General features: G+C 44.4%; 1 long non-coding RNA gene across 1 annotated transcript; it reads left to right on the top strand.

Annotated features, from left to right (window-relative positions):
• Positions 1-5,838: 5,838 nt before the first annotated feature.
• LOC109943689 (uncharacterized) lies at positions 5,839-6,256 on the top strand. Its single transcript, XR_002266752.1, has 2 exons — positions 5,839-5,970; positions 6,063-6,256. It is a non-coding gene; the product is annotated as an uncharacterized lncRNA (long non-coding RNA).
• Positions 6,257-20,324: the final 14,068 nt, after the last annotated feature.

A 20,324-nucleotide genomic window follows, 5' to 3' on the forward strand; every position in this document is an offset into this window, starting at 1 on the left:
GCTTCAACACAAACTGAGGATGTCGATTCACCCGATATGTCTACTGGGCCACTAAGACGTAAACATCATGTTCTGCCTGGTGAAAGACAAGCTATCTTAGCCCGTCAAAACAAGAAATTTGAAGCAACCATTGCACATAACGTGGCTACTTTGACTAAGGATACTATCAGTGACGTCAGACAAATGGATGATTCGACACAACCCGGTTCAACTATAGAGATCAACAACACTGGTAATTATACTAACCAGTTTTAAATGGATCTTGCACGACGACGATAAAATGTAGTCCGACTAAACGTGTGTTTTCATTAGTACAATATAGGAATACACGCCAAAGTGCGATCGTGGCAACACATGGGAGTGCAAACATGGTCGAACAAAGAAGTGGGTTGGAGCAAAGCCCGTCGATCCCAAGGATCATTTCCAATGGTAATTGTTAAAAATCTTTATTGAGGTTATATATTTTCTCAACCCTGAATGCCCTGTCTTTTACTTGGATTGTATTTTCACGATCCAGTTGATGACGATGATGAGGGTGTCATATTCGGAGAGGATAATGATGAGAATGAGGGATATCTATTCGCTGGTAAATGTACTTATGTCAATTTCTATTACAATACCAATGCGTATCTAAATTCAAATGTCTTAATCGTTCTTTTCCAAAAAAATATCAGATGAGGACACTAACGAGGACTTCGAGATAGATGGTACTCAAGATCAATCTGTTGTCACTGATGTGCCTGACCCATACGACAAGGTCTAAAGTAACATCCCTGAAGAAACACATATGTTGAAGCACGTTCCCGACTGTGGTTATTGCACTGCGAAGAAGTTTGAGTATGAGCCGCCTGGGTTTTGCTATCGAGGTGGGAAGGTTGAGCTAGCCCCACTAGAGACCCCCTCCCCAGCTCAGGAGGTTGTGGGATAGTGCAGACTCTGATGCTAAGCACTTTTGTGATAACATCAGGTTTTTTAATGGCCATTTTTCTTTCACTTCCCTGTACTGTTGCCTCGACAGTATGACAACTAATATGAGGGATTCTGGTATATACACATTCTGTGCACAAGGCATGATGTACCATAATATCAAGTCATTCGGTAGTGAATGTGGGGCAGAGCATAAGCACCCAGAGCTTTACTTTTACGATGATGATCCCAGTCTCGAGCATCGATACCGTAAGTGTCGTGAAGATCAGATTCAGAAAGACCAAGAGGTTATTAAACAGATAGTTGGCATACTTCGTGGAAATCTGTACTCTGAGCACCTTAGGAGCATGGGTCATGTTGAGAACCTTGCTGACTATCACATCACATTGAACCTTGACCAGACGTTGAGCCAAAAAGACATATAACACACCTATCACTTCGGAGGTGGCCGCTGTCTGGATCGAGGGGAGCGAACGGCGAGGCCAGTTCAGCAAGAGTGTTATGCTACATGGGAAGGATAGGTCAAGCCACGACATCCGCTCATACCATGGATGCTACGATGCGCTATCATATCCACTGTTCTTCCCTAGAGGTGAACTTGGATGGCATGCAAATATCCCAAAGGTTGGTGTATCCATGGACGAAGTGGATGCATACCGGGCGACGCATAGGGCAAGTAATGCAAATGATGAAGATGTCGGTTAGTTGTTTCTTTGTAATTTCTAAGTTGTTCACATTATTAAATATGTTTTCGGCATCACTAAATAATCAATTCTTGCGTATGCAGAACCTCCTACCCATCTATGTGTGTCCGTGCGTGATTACTATTGCTACAAATTTCAGATACGTCCAGGGGTATTCAATCCAATACTTCATGGTAAACAACTTTTCTAGCAGTTCGCGGTCGACACATACATTAAGATTGAGAGCTCCCGTTTAGATTTCATACGTAAGAACCAGGATCGATTAAGGGTAGACAAATACCAGGGCTTGGTGGATAGCATGTTAGATGGAGATGTTAGAGGAGAGATGGTTGGAAAGCGAACTGTGTTGTCACCGTCGTTTATTGGCGGTCCTCGTGACATGAGACGTCGATATATGGATGCTATGGCTCTGGTGCGGAAGTTTGGTAAACCAGACATCTTTCTTACCATGACATGTAACCCTAACTGGGATGAGATAAGGAGAGAGCTTCTACCTGGACAGACACCGCAAGATCGTCCGGATCTTGTAGTGCGTGTCTTTCATGCGAAACTACAGGAGCTAAAGCATAGGTTGACTAAACAGGATATTCTCGGTAAAGTCCGAGCCTACGTTTATGTCGTGGAATTTCAGAAACGAGGTTTGCCACATGCCCATTTTCTACTCATCATGCAAAGGAAGTACAAGCTCACGTGCCCTGAACAGTATGACCTTTTGATCTCAGCTGAGATCCCATCCAACAAGTACCCTGAACTGCGAAAGATGGTTATCAAGCATATGATGCATGGCCCGTGCAGTTCTCTAAACCCTAACTGCCCATGCACTAAGGGTCGTGCATCGTGCAAGAATCAATACCCACGACATTTCCGTGAGGCAACCATGCAAGGGAAGGATTCATATCCTAATTACAGACGTCGTGACGATGGGCGTAAGGCAAATGTTCGAGGATGTGAATTGGACAATAGATGGGTTGTCCCTTACAACCCTTACCTCCTTCGGCACTTCAACTGTCACATCAATGTTGAGGCGTGTGGGAGCATCAAGGCTGTTAAGTACCTGTTCAAGTACATATACAAAGGCCATGATCGTGCGTCAGTTGTTATGAGAGATGCGAGTAAGGAAAATGATGATGTAGATGAGATCCAGCAGTATAGAGATGCAAGGTGGGTGACTCCTCCGGAAGCCTTATGGAGGATATATGGATTTGAGCTTAGTCAGAACTCTCCATCTGTGATGCAGCTGCAACTCCATCTTCCAAACATGCACATGGTGACGTTTCACGAGCGACAAATGGTCGAGCGAGTCGTCAACCGTCCAGGTGCTGATAGGTCAATGATTACAGCATATTTTGAAGCGAATAAGCTATACGAGGAGGCTCGGGGCATCCTGTATCGTGACTTCCCTGAGTGGTACACTTGGAAGCAGGGCAAAGTGTGGCAAAGGAGGAAACGGAATACGGGTGGACAAGTCGGTAGAATCGTCTCTGCTCTACCATCTGAAGGGGAGCGCTTCTATCTTCGGCTTCTCCTAAACCATGTGACTGGTGCTACCTCCTATGTGGATCTAAGGACAGTAGACGGTGACACACTACCATCGTTTCGTGAGGCAGCACAAAGAAGGGGATTACTTGAAGCAGACAACACAATAGATGAGTGTCTCAATGAAGCTGCTCTTTACCAAATGCCATCAGCGCTACGAAGGTTGTTTGCAACGATACTGGTTTACTGCGAGCCAAATGATGTGGCCGAATTGTGGCAGAGACACCTTGACACAATGTCTGAGGATTATCATCGTATTACTTAGAGCAAAACCCATTTGCAGCAGATGGTCTTGATTGACATTAGAAACATGTTGCAGTCAATGGGTAAAGACATAAAGACATTCCCTCTCCCTGCTATCATCGATAGATATGACGATTCACAAGGTATTGATAGAGAGATTTACGAGGAGGAAAGTATCGAGGCGACGACAGAAGATGTTGCTTTGCACGAAACCCTAAATGAGGAGCAGAAGTCTGCCTATGAAAAGATCTTATCTGTTGTTGACACCAGTAATGGCGGTATGTTCTTTGTGGATGGGCCTGGTGGGACTGGAAAGACTTATCTGTATAAGGCATTGCTTGCGGTGCTACGTAGTCAGGGCAAGATTGCAGTTGCAACAGCTACATCTGGGGTTGCGGCTTCCATAATGCCTGGTGGGAGAACTGCCCATTCACGCTTCAAGATACCACTTACTATTGATGATGGTGCTATATGTACCTTCACGAAACAAAGTGGGACATCAAAGTTGCTACAGAAAGCGTCGCTCATTATTTGGGACGAGGCATCAATGGCTAAGAGACAATCAATTGAAGCGTTGGACAACAGCATGCGTGATATCATGGGACGGCCTGGTCTGCCCTTTGGTGGGAAGACTATTGTGTTTGGGGGAGATTTCAGACAAGTACTCCCTGTTGTACGTAAGGGGTCAAGGGCTCAGATAGTTGCTGCCTCTCTACGGAGTTCTTACCTATGGGAATCAATGTGCCACCTAAAGCTTGTTCACAACATGAGAGCAAAGAGCGACCCATGGTTTGCAGAATATTTGTTGCATGTCGGTGGTGGAACTGAGGAAGTGAACAACGATGGTGATGTTCGTCTTCCAGATGAGGTATGTGTGCCATATACCGGTGATGACCACGACCTTGACAGATTGATAGATGACATTTACCCAGTCTAAACGAAAACATGTCTAATACAAGCTACATCACTTCAAGAGCAATATTGACTACTCGGAACGACTGGGTGGATATGATAAATATGAGGATGATTGATCGTTTCCAAAGGGAGCAGATGATGTACCATAGCTTTGACACCGCGATGGACGATCCTAATAACTATTATCCATCAGAATTCCTAAACACGCTGAGTCCTAATGGACTACCCCCTCACGTTCTGAAGCTCAAAATTAGGTGCCCAATCATGTTACTTAGGAATATAGACCCTGCTAACGGACTTTGCAACGGTACACGGCTGGTGGTACGTGGTTTCCAAAAAAATAGTATCGATGCTGAAATTGTCCTTGGTCAGCATGCTGGAATGCGGGTTTTCTTGCCTCGTATACCCCTGTGCCCTTCTGATGACGAGATGTTCCCTTTCCATTTTAAAAGGAAGCAGTTTCCAGTAAGACTAAGTTTCGCCATGACTGTTAACAAGTCTCAGGGACAGACGATTCCTAATGTTGCTGTGTACTTGCCCGAACCAGTGTTCTCTCATGGCCAGCTATATGTTGCTCTCTCAAGGGCCACAACTCGATTGAATGTGAAGGTACTTGTAATTCCAGTCACTGATGATAAAATGAAGAAGGGGGTGGAAAAGAAGTCAACAATAAATGGCGTAACATACACAAAGAATATTGTCTATAAGGAGGTCCTTACGCCGTAGCTGGACTGTGAATTTATTTCTGTTGGTATAATGTCTGTGAACTCGGCCAACACTGTATGTGAACACTATATTTCTAAAGATGTGTGTGCTGGTATCGGATGTCGTGAGCATCTTGCAGAACATGTGCGCGTTCGTGCGAGCGGCCTCATGGCGGCGCCGTCCTCGCCGTCGCGGCGATCCGCGTCCTCGTCCTCCCGGACCCGCGCCTGCGCCCGCTTCTCCGCGTCCTCGTCCTCGGGCAGCAGCGACACCCTATGTGTACACCTCGTCTGTCGTCCGCCTACACGGAACAAGACAGGTTTCTCTTGTCAGCCAATAGCTCGAGCACATTGCGCTCGCATACCCCCCCCCCCCCCCCCCCCCCCCGCGCACGCCGCACGAGCTCACGTGGAGGGTGACGTCGACGACGAGGCAGAGCACGTGTGGCGTGAAAAAAGTGCTTTGCTCTACCAACCTGTTTCATCTTCCCATGGGAAGCAATTATTGGAGAACCTTTAAGCGAGTTAATTAGTGGAAGAACAACAGCCCAATAATCTACACAAGCACATGTTGCAAAATATCTGCAATTTATCACGATAGGAAGATTCAAAAGTTAGCACAATGCTACATAGAACTAAGAATAAGTACATCATATTTTATATCATTTTATTTGCAATATTAATTTTTCATTATTATGTTATCACTAATGCATGTAAAATTGTTTAGCTGGTTATAGTAGAAACATTTGAATCGTGTATCAAATAATACATAGTAACAATGATTATAGGTTTTTGTCTCCTATGGATGGAATCTAAAGAGGATAATGTTGCACTTACAATCATCCAAAGAGATAATACATTATCTATAGATGAATCTCTACTAATGTCCTTGTCTCATAACAAGCCAAAAAAATCGGTGACTACTACAATAGTTCCGAAAGGTGTGATAACTTCCATACTACCGTATGGATCAATTTGTATTGTTTTTATTGCAAGTGATTTATGTTTGATCTCATGACTGTTTCGTTTGTAGATTATATTTGCACGCAGGGTGATCTTGCACTCATCGATTGGATTAAAGAAATCCCTTGTGAACCAAGGGTAGAAGTCGTGCTTATTGATGATGCTTTTGTGGAAAGGAAGTGGATGGAATGCCTATTTCAACCGGACGCATATCTAGGTGATGAGGTAATTCATGATAATTCAACTAGCTAGGAGCACCACACTTCCAAGATATTCACCCTGGAATTTTAAACCATAACTTACATACTTGCAGGTGATAGACTGTTACATAAATTTAATAAAAGCTCAAGAGCATCTAAAATGCCGATCTGGAGGTCGTGTACACATAGAAAATGTTTTTCAGTTCAACTTTCTAAAGCGAGACGGTGATGTTGAAACTAAAACAGATGAGTTATATCCAAGTAAAGACATGACACAAATATCTAGCACTAAAAGAAGGGTTTTACTTTATCTAGACCATGACATGGTAAATACGAGATTGCAGTCTTCACGGTTAGTGTTTACATGTATTATTATGCAATATTTATAATTGACTTGTAGGTGTTTATTCCAATAAATATCCGAGAAATGCACTGGTATCTTGCCGTGATCAATGCAAGAAATATGGAGATACAAGTGCTCGACTCACTTGGTACATCATCCGGTCGCAATGACCTCATTGACACTGTGAGTATATACAAACTCAACAATTACGAATCCCTTATTAACTTAAAATCTCAACTTCTAATTCTATGTTTTTATATAATAATAATAATAATAATAAAGATAAAAGGACTCCAAAGACAAATTGATATGGTATCTCAGCGTAAGGAGTTAAAAGATCATAGGTGGCCAGACCTCCGAGTTGCTTCTTGGCCACTTAGAGAAATAGAAATGGAATATGCAAAGCAAACAGATAAGTACACCATATATTCTTATGTGTTGCTATTACTATTCATTGCTGTTAATCTTGATATTTTATCATCTGGTTGATGTAGGTCCTCGTGTGGCCTCTTTCTACTAAACTATATCGAATACTGGACAGGGGATGAACTATCTGATAATTTTACCCAGGTATATTATTACTACTATGACATTATACGTGCATCATGGACGCCGTGAATTGTGGTAGAGCTTTCTTTCAGGCTACAGACTTGTTTGCATCCCTACTGTTCTAAGTCGTGCTCGCTTTTGTTGTTTGTTGTACGACCGACGATTTTTTATGATTGGTTTAGTCGTTTTGCTTTGCATACACTGTGAACATAACTGCAATCTGCATATTTATCACATGCACAGATTTTCTTGTTGGCAGTTTGCACTTTCTGATGGGTCTCTTTTTTAACAATACATTACATGTGGCTATAACATGAATATCTGTTTGTTGTCTTTTGTTATTATTATGTCAATCCAATTGATACATATAATTGCTAAATAAATTGTTTCTTATTTGTAGGACGACATGTCACACTTTAGGAAAAAATTGGCTGCTATATTACTATCTTCAGATATAAACAAGAGAAAGGGGTGTCTGTTATACAAGTATGACAAAGAAGTCGATGCTAGATGCTCCTCTGATGTTCAGATATTAGATAGTCCCACAAATCCTAAGAAGAGGAAACTACTTTGTGTATCTGAAGAAAACGAAGTATTGATGGAAGATGATGATGGCCCCATCACTCAAGCAGACTTAGAAAGGTGGTTTGTTCATGATTGGGATAAAAGAACTCTTATAAAAATCCCGACCGATGAGTGCACTAATGAGTTTTTACTGAGTGGCCTTTCCACAAAGGACATGCCAGTGACCAAAGCCGATTTAATAGATGTTCTATGTAATTACATCATGACAATCCAAGATGATACGACATTAGAGTAAGTGCTCATTGTTTTATCTATTTTATATGTACCAACTACGTAAAGTTTTGATATATACTTTTGTCATGTTGCATTACAGGATGACATGGGTGCGAAGTTTCAACCCTTTTAAGATAGAAATATCTGTCAAAGACCTGCAAAACGTATTAAGGGTAAATCTAGATATGACTCTAAAATGTTTTGACATGGCTGTTCGATTGTTGGCCATTAAAGAGTCACATATGTCGAAAGATGAAATGATAAAGGATAAAAAACATTATATGGACATGCGCTTCTGGGTAAGTTTGTTTCCAATCAATAATGTAGTAATATATTGTATCTATACATATAATCCTCATGTGGACATGTATATATATTTATCTAGAGAATGGTTGGTTTTGGTAAACTTCCAAAGTACCATCAGGATCCTACAGCAGAAGAGTTAGCCAAAACACTCGACTGTTGGCCTTCATTGAACTATTATATCACTGGTTATAAATATGTAAGTATGTGTTCATTTCGAATGTATTTATAAAAGTCACTTCGTTGCAATCCTAATGACTGGTATTTTGTAGGTTCTTATGCCATGGAAATTCAACGGATGCTACGCACTTTTCATAATCGATCATGGTAAAAAGCACGTAACTTTTATAGACTTTACACCCACTGAAGATTGGTGTAAACACATGCCATACAAGAGGTTTGCAGAAGCAATTATCATGGCCTCCAAGAAATATAAGATTGCCTACAATAAGAAACGTTCTGGATGAGCAGATGATATTTTTAAGTGGGAACATACAATTCGGTCTGGTCTTCCTGAGAGCACCTAGAGGGGGGGGGGTGAATAGGTGATCCTGTAAAACTTAAACTTATAGCCACAAAAACTTGTTAAGTGTTAGCACAATAATCGCCAAGTGGCTAGAGAGGAGTCTCAACAAAACACAATACCACAAGAGATCAAACACAGAGAAGACACAGTGGTTTATCCCGTGGTTCGGCCAAGTACAAAACTTGCCTACTCCACGTTGTGGCGTCCCAACGGACGAGAGTTGCACTCAACTCCTCTCAAGTGATCCAATGATCAACTTGAATACCACAGTGTTATGCTTTTTCTTTTCTTATCGCGTTCGCGAGGAATCTCCACAACTTGGAGTCTCTCACCCTTACACTTGAAGTTCACAAAGAAGCACGGAGTAAGGGAGGGAAGCAACACACACAAATCCACAGCAAACTGCGCACACACACGGCCAAGAATCGAGCTCAAAAGACTATCTCAAAGTTCTCACTAGAACGGAGCTCGAATCTCTGAGAATGACAAACAAAGGCGCAAAGACTGAGTGTGGATGATCAAGAATGCTCTAAGGTTGCTTGGGTGTCTCCTCCATGCGCCTAGGGGTCTCTTTTATAGCCCCAAGGCAGCTAGGAGCCGTTGAGAGCAAATCTGGAAGGCCAATCTTGCCTTCTGTCGTCGGGTGCACCGGACAGTCCGGTGCACACCGGACACTGTCCGGTGCCCGATTTCCTTCCTAAAATGGCGCGGCCGACCGTTGCAGATCTGGGAGCCGTTGGCGCACCGGACATGTCCGGTGCACACTGGACAGTCCGGTGCCCCCTTCCGACCGTTGGCCCGGCCACGTGTCGCGCGCAGATTCCGCGGCCGACCGTTGGCCCGGCCGACCGTTGGCTCACCGGACAGTCCGGTGCACACCGGACAGTCCGGTGAATTTTAGCCGTACGCCGTCGGCGAATTCCCGAGAGTGGCCACTTCACGCCGAGTCAGCCTGGCGCACCGGACACTGTCCGGTGCACCACCGGACAGTCCGGTGTGCCAGACTGAGCTGAGTCCTGGCTGTACACAGCCAAGCCTTTTTCACCTCTTTTCTTTTCTTCTTCTTTCTGTTTCTAACACTTAGACAAGTATATTAGTACACAAAACCAATGTACTAAGACTTAGAAACATACCTTTACTCTTGATTTGCACTTTGTCCATCCATGAGCATATATTCACATTTAAGCACTTGTGTTGGCACTCAATCACCAAAATACTTAGAAATGGCCCAAGGGCACATTTCCCTTTCAATCTCCCCCTTTTTGGTGATTTATGCCAACACAACATAAAGCAACTAGAACAAGTGCAATATCACTTCAAATAAAACTCAAATTTATTTTGATTCAATTTTGGCATATATGGATCATCCTTTGCCACCACTTGGTTTGTTTTTGCAAATCAAACTCAAATCTCTATCTCTAAGTCAAACACACATGTTGAAGCATAAAGAGAGTCATTCCAAAAGAGATTGATCAAAGATTTCAAAAACTCCCCCTATTTCCCATAATCAACACTTCTCCCCACAAGAGGCCAACTTTTGACAAAAGAGACAATGCAAGAGTTTTGACAAAACAAAAAGCTCTATTTTACTATTTTCAAAATTTCTCAAGTGGTAGCTGATCCATTTATTGCTTTGGCCTTTATTTTCTCCCCCTTTGGCATCAAGCACCAAAACGGGATCAATCGTGGCCCTATAACCCCATTGCCTCACCAAAATCTTCAATTAAGAGCAAATGGCAATATGAGTTCATGAGATGAACTTGGAATAAGTTACCCTCTCATCGGAGTGCAGTGGAAGTCTTTCATGGTCCAAGTCCACCTTTTCCCTTTCAATTCTCCTTCGAGACTAAATCAAGCAAACTCAAGCACATGCTTAGTCTCAAAGGGTCAAGTTGTAACACATCTCCCCCTAAACATGTGCATCACTTTGCAACGGACTTGTGAGGTCCAGGGAGTGTTTGTACAACTTGAGCACCATTATTAAGCAACAAGATGCATATGATCAAAGGCATATACACATGTATGCTATAAATCAATCTAAGTTCCGCGAATCTAAGACATTTAGCTCACTACGCAACCTGCAAAAGGTCTTCTCATCTAGAGGCTTGGTAAAGATATCGGCTAGCTGGTTCTCGGTGCTAACATGAAATACTTCGATATCTCCCTTTTGCTGGTGGTCTCTCAAAAAGTGATGCCGGATGTCTATGTGCTTTGTGCGGCTGTGCTCAACAGGATTTTCCGCCATGCGGATAGCACTCTCATTATCACATAGGAGTGGGACTTTGCTCAGATTGTAGCCAAAGTCCCTGAGGGTTTGCCTCATCCAAAGTAGTTGCGCGCAACACTGTCCTGCGGCAACATACTCGGCCTCAGCGGTGGATAGGGCAACAGAGGTTTGTTTCTTAGAGTTCCACGACACCAGGGACCTTCCTAAGAATTGGCACGTCCCCGATGTACTCTTCCTATCAACCTTACATCCAGCATAGTCGGAGTCTAAGTATCCAACCAGGTCAAAGGTAGACCCTTTTGGATACCAGAGCCCGAAGCAAGGCGTAGCAACCAAATATCTAAGAATTCGCTTCACCGCCACTAAGTGACATTCCTTAGGATCGGATTGAAATCTAGCACACATGCATACGCTAAGCATAATATCCGGTCTACTAGCACATAAATAAAGTAAAGACCCTATCATTGACCGGTATGCTTTTTGATCAACGGACTTACCTCCTTTGTTGAGATCGGTGTGTCCGTCGGTTCCCATCGGAGTCTTTGCGGGCTTGGCGTCCTTCATCCCAAACCGCTTTAGCAGATCTTGCGTGTACTTCGTTTGGGAGATGAAGGTGCCGTCCTTGAGTTGCTTCACTTGGAACCCAAGGAAGTAGTTCAACTCGCCCATCATCGACATCTCGAATTTCTGCGTCATTACCCTGCTAAACTCTTCACAAGACTTTTGGTTAGTAGAACCAAATATTATGTCATCGACATAAATTTGGCACACAAACAAATCACCATCACATGTCTTTGTAAAAAGAGTTGGATCGGCTTTCCCAACCTTGAAAGCATTAGCAATTAAAAAGTCTCTAAGGCATTCATACCATGCTCTTGGGGCTTGCTTAAGTCCATAGAGCGCCTTAGAGAGCTTACACACGTGGTCGGGGTACCGTTCATCCTCGAAGCCAGGGGGTTGCTCCACGTACACCTCCTCCCTGATTGGCCCGTTGAGGAAAGCGCTCTTCACATCCATTTGGAACAACCTGAAAGAATGGTGAGCGGCATATGCTAGCAAGATACGAATTGATTCTAGCCTAGCCACTGGAGCAAAAGTCTCCTCAAAGTCCAAACCTGCGACTTGGGCATAACCTTTTGCCACAAGTCGAGCCTTGTTCCTCGTTACCACCCCGTGCTCGTCCTGTTTGTTGCGGAACACCCACTTGGTTCCCACAACATTTTGCTTGGGACGAGGCACCAGTGTCCAAACTTCATTGCGCTTGAAGTTGTTGAGTTCCTCCTGCATGGCCAATACCCAATCCGGATCTAGCAAGGCCTCCTCTACCCTGAAGGGCTCAATAGAAGAGACAAAGGAGTAATGCTCACAAAAATTAACTAATCGAGATCGAGTAGTTACTCCCTTGCTAATGTCGCCCAAAATTTGGTCGACGGGATGATCCCTTTGAATCACCGCTCGAACTTGGGTTGGAGGTGCCGGTTGCGCTTCTTCCTTCATCATGTGATCATCTTGTGCTCCCCCTTGATCACACGCATCCTTTTGATGAACCTGTTCATCGTCTTGAGTTGGGGGATGCATCGTTGTTGAGGAAGAAGGTTGATCTCGTTCATCTTGTTCCTGTGGCCGCACTTCTCCAATCGCCATGGTTCGTATAGCGGCCGTCGGAACATCTTCTTCATCTACATCATCACGATCAACAACTTGCTCTCTTGGAGAGCCATTAGTCTCATCAAATACAACGTCGCTAGAGACTTCAACCAAACCCGATGATTTGTTGAAGACTCTATACGCCTTTGTATTTGAGTCATAACCTAACAAAAACCCTTCTACAGCTTTGGGAGCAAATTTAGAATTTCTACCCTTCTTTACTAGAATGTAGCACCTGCTCCCAAATACACGAAAGTAAGATACATTGGGTTTGTTACCGGTTAGTAGCTCATACGAAGTCTTCTTGAGGAGGCGATGAAGGTAGACCCTGTTGATGGCATGGCAAGCCGTGTTCACGGCTTCCGACCAAAAACGCTCGGGGGTCTTGAATTCTCCAAGCATCGTCCTCGCCATATCGATTAGCGTCCTGTTCTTCCTCTCTACCACACCATTTTGTTGTGGTGTGTAGGGAGCGGAGAACTCGTGCTTGATCCCCTCCTCCTCAAGGAGCTCCTCCACTTGAAGGTTCTTGAACTCGGACCCGTTGTCGCTCCTTATCTTCTTCACCTTGAGCTCAAACTCATTTTGAGCTCTTCTGAGGAAGCGCTTCAGGGTCCCTTGGGTTTTAGACTTATGCTGCAAAAAGAACACCCAAGTGAAGCGGGAAAAGTCATCAACAATAACTAAACCATACTTACTTCCTCCTATGCTCAGATAGGCGACGGGTCCGAAGAGGTCCATATGCAGTAGCTCCAGAGATCTTGAGGTGGTCATCACATTCTTGCTGTGATGTGCTCCTCCCACTTGTTTACCTGCTTGACAAGCTGCACAAGGTCTATCTTTTTCGAATTGCACGTTAGTCAAACCTATCACGTGTTCTCCCTTTAGAAGCTTGTGAAGGTTCTTCATCCCCACATGTGCTAAGCGGCGATGCCACAGCCAGCCCATGCTAGTCTTAGCTATTAAGCATGCATCTAGACCGGCCTCTTCTTTTGCAAAATCAACTAAATAAAGTTTGTCGTCTAATACACCCTTAAAAGCTAGTGAACCATCACTTCTTCTAAAGACAGACACATCTACATTTGTAAATAGACAGTTATATCCCATATTGCATAATTGACTAACCGATAGCAAATTATATCCGAGAGACTCTACTAAAAACACATTAGAGATAGAGTGCTCATTAGAAATTGCAATTTTACCTAATCCTTTTACCTTGCCTTGATTCCCATCACCAAATATAATTGAATCTTGGGAATCCTTATTCTTGACGTAGGAGGTGAACATCTTCTTCTCCCCCGTCATATGGTTTGTGCATCCGCTGTCGATAATCCAGCTTGAACCCCCGGATGCATAAACCTGCAAGGCAAATTTAGGCTTGGGACTTAGGTACCCAACTCTTGTTGGGTCCTACAAGGTTAGTCACAATTGTCTTAGGGACCCAAATGCAAGTTTTATCTTCCTTGCATTTTGCCCCTAATTTCCTAGCAATCACCTTTCTATCCTTTCTACAAATTGCAAAGGAGGCACTCAAAGCATGATATATTGTAGAAGGTTCATTAACTTTCCTAGGAACATTAACAACATTTCTCCTAGGCATATTGTGAACAACATTTCTCCTACCAACATTTCTATCATGCACATAGAAAGAACTAGAAGCAAACATGTCATGAGAATCAAAATCATCATAAGCATTGTAACTCCTATAAGCATTTCTAGTTTGTCTCTTAGCATGATTCTTTTTAGTACTACTTGCCATAGGGGCCTTCCCTTTCTCCTTGGCGGAGATGGGAGCCTTATGGCTTGTTAAGTTCTTGGCTTCCCTCTTGAAGCCAAGTCCATCCTTAATTGAGGGGTGTCTACCAATCATGTAGGCATCCCTTGCAAATTTTAGCTTATCGAAATCATTCTTGCTAGTTTTAAGTTGAGCATTAAGACTGGCCAATTCATCATTAAGTTTGGAAATTGAAACTAGGTGTTCACTACAAGCATCAATGTCAAAATCTTTACACCTAGTACAAATTATAACATGTTCTACACAAGAATTAGATTTATTTGCTACTTCTAATTTAGCATTTAAATCATTGTTAACACCTTGTAAAGTAGAAATGGTTTCATGGCAAGTAGATAATTCATCAGAGAGCATTTCATTCCTTTTAATTTCTAGAGCAAGAGAATTTTGTGCACTAACAAATTTATCATGCTCCTCATATAAAAGATCTTCTTGTTTTTCTAGTAATCTATTCTTGTCATTCAAAGCATCAATCAACTCATTAATCTTATTAATTTTAGATCTATCTAATCCCTTGAATAAGCATGAATAATCTATCTCATCATCATCACTAGACTCATCCTCACTTGAAGAAGCATAAGTACTAGTATCATGAGTGCTTACTTTCTTCTCCCTTGCCATGAGGCAAGTGTGATGCTCGTTGGGGAAGAGGGATGACTTGTTGAAGGCGGTGGCGGCGAGTCCTTCATTGTCGGAGTCGGAGGAGGAGCAATCCGAATCCCACTCCTTTCCGATATGTGCCTCGCCCTTGGCCTTCTTGTAATGCTTCTTCTTCTCCCTTTTGTTCCCCTTTTCCTGGTCACTTTCATTATCGGGACAGTTAGCAATGAAATGGCCAATCTTACCACATTTGAAGCACGAGCGCTTCTCCTTTGTCTTGGTCTTGCTTGGCTGTCCCTTGCGACCTTTAAGCGCCGTCTTGAAGCGCTTAATGATGAGAGCCATCTCCTCATTATTTAGCCCGGCCGCCTCAACTTGCGCCACCTTGCTCGGTAGCACCTCCTTGCTCCTCGTTGCCTTGAGAGCAATGGGTTGAGGCTCATGAATAGGACCGTTCAACGCGTCGTCCACATATCTTGCCTCCTTGATCATCATTCTCCCGCTTACGAACTTCCCCAGAACTTCTTCGGGCGACATCTTGGTGTACCTAGGATTTTCACGAATATTGTTCACCAAATGAGGATCAAGAACGGTAAAGGACCTTAGCATTAGGCAGACGACGTCGTGATCCGTCCATCGCGTGCTTCCGTAGCTCCTTATTTTGTTGATAAGGGTCTTGAGCCGGTTGTATGTTTGAGTTGGCTCCTCGCCCCTTATCATTGCGAACCGTCCAAGCTCGCCCTCCACCAACTCCATTTTGGTGAGCAAGGTAACGTCATTTCCCTCATGAGAAATCTTGAGGGTATCCCAGATCTGCTTGGCGTTATCCAAGCCGCTCACTTTGTTATATTCATCCCTGCACAATGAAGCTAGAAGAACAGTAGTAGCTTGTGCATTCTTGTGGATTTGCTCATTAATGAATATAGGACTATCTGAACTATCAAAGTGCATTCCACTATCTACAATCTCCCATATACTAGGATGGAGAGAGAATAGGTGACTACGCATTTTGTGGCTCCAAAATCCGTAGTCCTCCCCATCAAAGTGTGGGGGCTTGCCGAGTGGAATGGAGAGCAAATGTGAATTTGAACTTTGCGGAATACGAGAGTAGTCAAAGGAAAAGTTCGAATTAACCGGTTTCCTTTTCTCGTAGTCATTGTGGTCGTCGTCCTTTTGGGAGGAAGTAGACTCATCGCTGTCGTAGTAGACGATCTCCTTGATGCGTCTTGTCTTCTTCTTCTTCCCATCTTTGCGTCTGTGGCCCGAGCCCGAGTTGTTGGACTTGTCATCCCTTGGCTCGTTGACGAAGGACTCCTTCTCCTTGTCGTTGATCACGATTCCCTTCCCTTTAGGATCCATCTCTTCGGGCGGTTAGTCCCTTTGTGAAGAGAACGGCTCTGATACCAATTGAGAGCACCTAGAGGGGGGGTGAATAGGTGATCCTGTAAAACTTAAACTTATAGCCACAAAAACTTGTTAAGTGTTAGCACAATAATCGCCAAGTGGCTAGAGAGGAGTCTCAACAAAACACAATACCACAAGAGATCAAACACAGAGAAGACACAGTGGTTTATCCCGTGGTTCGGCCAAGTACAAAACTTGCCTACTCCACGTTGTGGCGTCCCAACGGACGAGAGTTGCACTCAACTCCTCTCAAGTGATCCAATGATCAACTTGAATACCACAGTGTTATGCTTTTTCTTTTCTTATCGCGTTCGCGAGGAATCTCCACAACTTGGAGTCTCTCACCCTTACACTTGAAGTTCACAAAGAAGCACAGAGTAAGGGAGGGAAGCAACACACACAAATCCACAGCAAACTGCACACACACACGGCCAAGAATCGAGCTCAAAAGACTATCTCAAAGTTCTCACTAGAACGGAGCTCGAATCTCTGAGAATGACAAACAAAGGCGCAAAGACTGAGTGTGGATGATCAAGAATGCTCTAAGGTTGCTTGGGTGTCTCCTCCATGGGCCTAGGGGTCTCTTTTATAGCCCCAAGGCAGCTAGGAGCCGTTGAGAGCAAATCTGGAAGGCCAATCTTGCCTTCTGTCGTCGGGTGCACCGGACAGTCCGGTGCACACCGGACACTGTCCGGTGCCCGATTTCCTTCCTAAAATGGCGCGGCCGACCGTTGCAGATCTGGGAGCCGTTGGCGCACCGGACATGTCCGGTGCACACCGGACAGTCTGGTGCCCCCTTCCGACCGTTGGCCCGGCCACGTGTCGCGCGCAGATTCCGCGGCCGACCGTTGGCCCGGCGAACCGTTGGCTCACCGGACAGTCCGGTGCACACCGGACAGTCCGGTGAATTTTAGCCGTACGCCGTCGGCGAATTCCCGAGAGTGGCCACTTCACGCCGAGTCAGCCTGGCGCACCGGACACTGTCCGGTGCACCACCGGACAGTCCGGTGTGCCAGACTGAGCTGAGTCCTGGCTGTACACAGCCAAGCCTTTTTCACCTCTTTTCTTTTCTTCTTCTTTCTGTTTCTAACACTTAGACAAGTATATTAGTACACAAAACCAATGTACTAAGACTTAGAAACATACCTTTACTCTTGATTTGCACTTTGTCCATCCATGAGCATATATTCACATTTAAGCACTTGTGTTGGCACTCAATTACCAAAATACTTAGAAATGGCCCAAGGGCACATTTCCCTTTCACTTCCATTGGACTTAAAAGGGTATTTTCTTAATACCATGTTCTCAACAGTTTAAATTTTTTCTATGATAACCATTGTATATAATATAGTTGGCCAAACATTATTCTGTAGGGTTAATACAAGCTACTTCGTTCTACAAGCTATGGTCATGTGGGGGAGTGGTAGGCGAATGGAATTTAATAGGGTGAGTGGAGTACGTTTGGTTCATGTTCAAACATACATTTCAGTTACATAATATAAATTTGACGTTTTGTTCTCTTATGTCTTTGTGTGTAGGATACAAAGATTCTTCGAAGGAACTTTGTAATTGATCTGTTAAGTTACGAGGAGAATTCATGCCGCTATGCTATCCCTCCAAACATACAACAACGACTTATCAGTATCGCTAAAAAAGATTAGATTAATGTACGGTTGTCGACATATTTGACTATTATTAGAAATTGTAAGACAAGTTGATTCGTGCAATACCGATGGTGCATCAACAATAGGTGTGTAGAACTACATATTTTCCATGTCTTCTTTTTCTCGTGTATTATTTTCCAAGTCCGAAGAACATCTGCCATGATATACACTTTCTTGTGCAGGCCACTTTTTTGTGTGCTTGTAATTGCAACTCTATTGCCTTTTCGTCCTGTGGAGAGGTTAGTCCACCTAATGTTTTCAGGTCCCAGTGAATGCACAGGCTGTGGCTTTGTTTTCTTTCCTAAACATTATAACACATTTGTAACCTTTTTCTATAATATTATAACACATTTGTACATGAGTTATCGTGATATTTTATCTTCCCGTTGCAACGCACGGGCATCCACCTAGTAAATAATATAAGAAGTAGAATTGGATTTGACCCACCTCCTTTTAATAACCCGGGCACATGTTTTTCCTTTCCACCACCATAACGTTTACGTCTAATCCTCTTTCACAGATGACTTCACCCACCCCCACCAACGGAGGAGACACTCGTTTCAGTTCCGACTACCTTTCCCACCAGGGTTTCCCTTCCATCTTGTGGGAGGTGCTCAGCTCCGATGGTTACACTACACCCCCTCTGTACACGGTGCAGTTGTACGAGGACCATCAGGTGCCTCGTTGCCGAGTCTGGCTGACTCTAGAGGGTCACCCTCTGCAACCGGGTTGGGGCTCCCTTGACTCCGAGACTATTGGATTCAGAGCGGACGACACCACCGAGGCCGCAACTATGAAGACCCTGACGACTTTCTGCGGATACCATCCCTTGGAGATGGTAATGCACCCACTGGGACTCTTCCCCACTGAGAAGAGGGATGACCCCATGTGGTGCAACCGAGTGAACCACGTGAAGGACGTGTGGGCCATGCATCCCGACCAAGTTGGGAGGATCACTGTTCAGTGTATTAGCGCACTGTACCACCTACATGCCCTGTAGAGCGACACCATGGCACACCTCACTAACCTAGCTCAGACCACTAAGCTCACCCTCGACAGTCGAGAAGACTTCATGGTCGACTTGTATTCAAAATTGGTGGAGAAAGACCTACAGGTGGAACAGTTGAGCCAGCGCATCGCAACCCTAGAGCAGTAGGTGGAGATCCAGGATAACACTATCGATGTCCTAGAAATCTAGCTCCATGATGTGCAAGAGGAGCTTGAGGAAGCCAATGACCTCTTGGAGATGCACCACCAGGATATGGAGGCGAACGAGGCAGGAAGCGAGGGAAAGGAAGCTCCCGATGAACTAGAGCCAGCCCCTGGTCCCAATGCGACTCCCTCTGGGATGCCCCCTTCACCCGCATCCAATGTTGCCTCTACCACTCAGGGTTGATGGGTTAGTTTGACACATTAGGAGAATAGAAACCCACGCAAGCTTAGTTGGCATCAGATTTTGGACTTGGCTTATGGGTAATTCCCCTAAAATGTTGTAACCTAGAAAAACTTTTATGAGCAAGGAAATGAATGCAGTCATGTTATTCTTGTTTGGTTTCAGTACTATGTTATGATTTTTCTTCTCATAATATAAAGGATTATGTTGGAACCATGAGTCGAGATAACGATGGCCAAAATTTCTATTTTCAGATGGCAGCTAGGCAGCGTCGCGGGCAGAACGAGCAGGTTCCCCCGCCACCTCCTCTAGCTCCCATGGTGCAGGAGCTGATGGCTCAGCAGAATGAGATTCTGCGACAACTATTGCAGCGCTAGGCCCACCCTCAGCAGTATGGTGGAGGCCAGCCGCAGCGTCATCCAGCCGCGGCAACAAATCAAGAGTTCCTGAGCACGCAACCGCCCCTATTCACCAAGGCAAAGGATCCGCTAGACGCCGATGTGTGGCTAAGGGTTGTGGAGTCCAAGTTTCCCCTCCTCAAGGGAGCTTGCCCTAACGACACAAAGACTCACTTCGCCACACAGTAGCTTCGTGGACCTACTAGGACATGGTGGGACCATTTCCGCACCATGTTACCTGCTGATCATGAAGTGACATGGGAGGAATTCAAGACTGCTTTCAGGGGACACCATATTCGAGCAGGGGTTCTGGATCGCAAGCTGAATGAGTTTCTGGCATTAACTCAGGGAACCCGCACTGTGTTGTAGTATGACCAGGCCTTCAATGACCTATGCCAGTATGCGGGCTATCATGCAGACTCTGATGAAAAGAAGAGAGATCGTTTCCGCAGAGGTCTCAACACCAAGTTGTGTGAGTGCCTCAACAC

Source organism: Zea mays, chromosome 1 (genome assembly GCF_902167145.1).
Source record: "Zea mays cultivar B73 chromosome 1, Zm-B73-REFERENCE-NAM-5.0, whole genome shotgun sequence".
Classification (NCBI taxonomy): Eukaryota; Viridiplantae; Streptophyta; class Magnoliopsida; order Poales; family Poaceae; genus Zea; species Zea mays.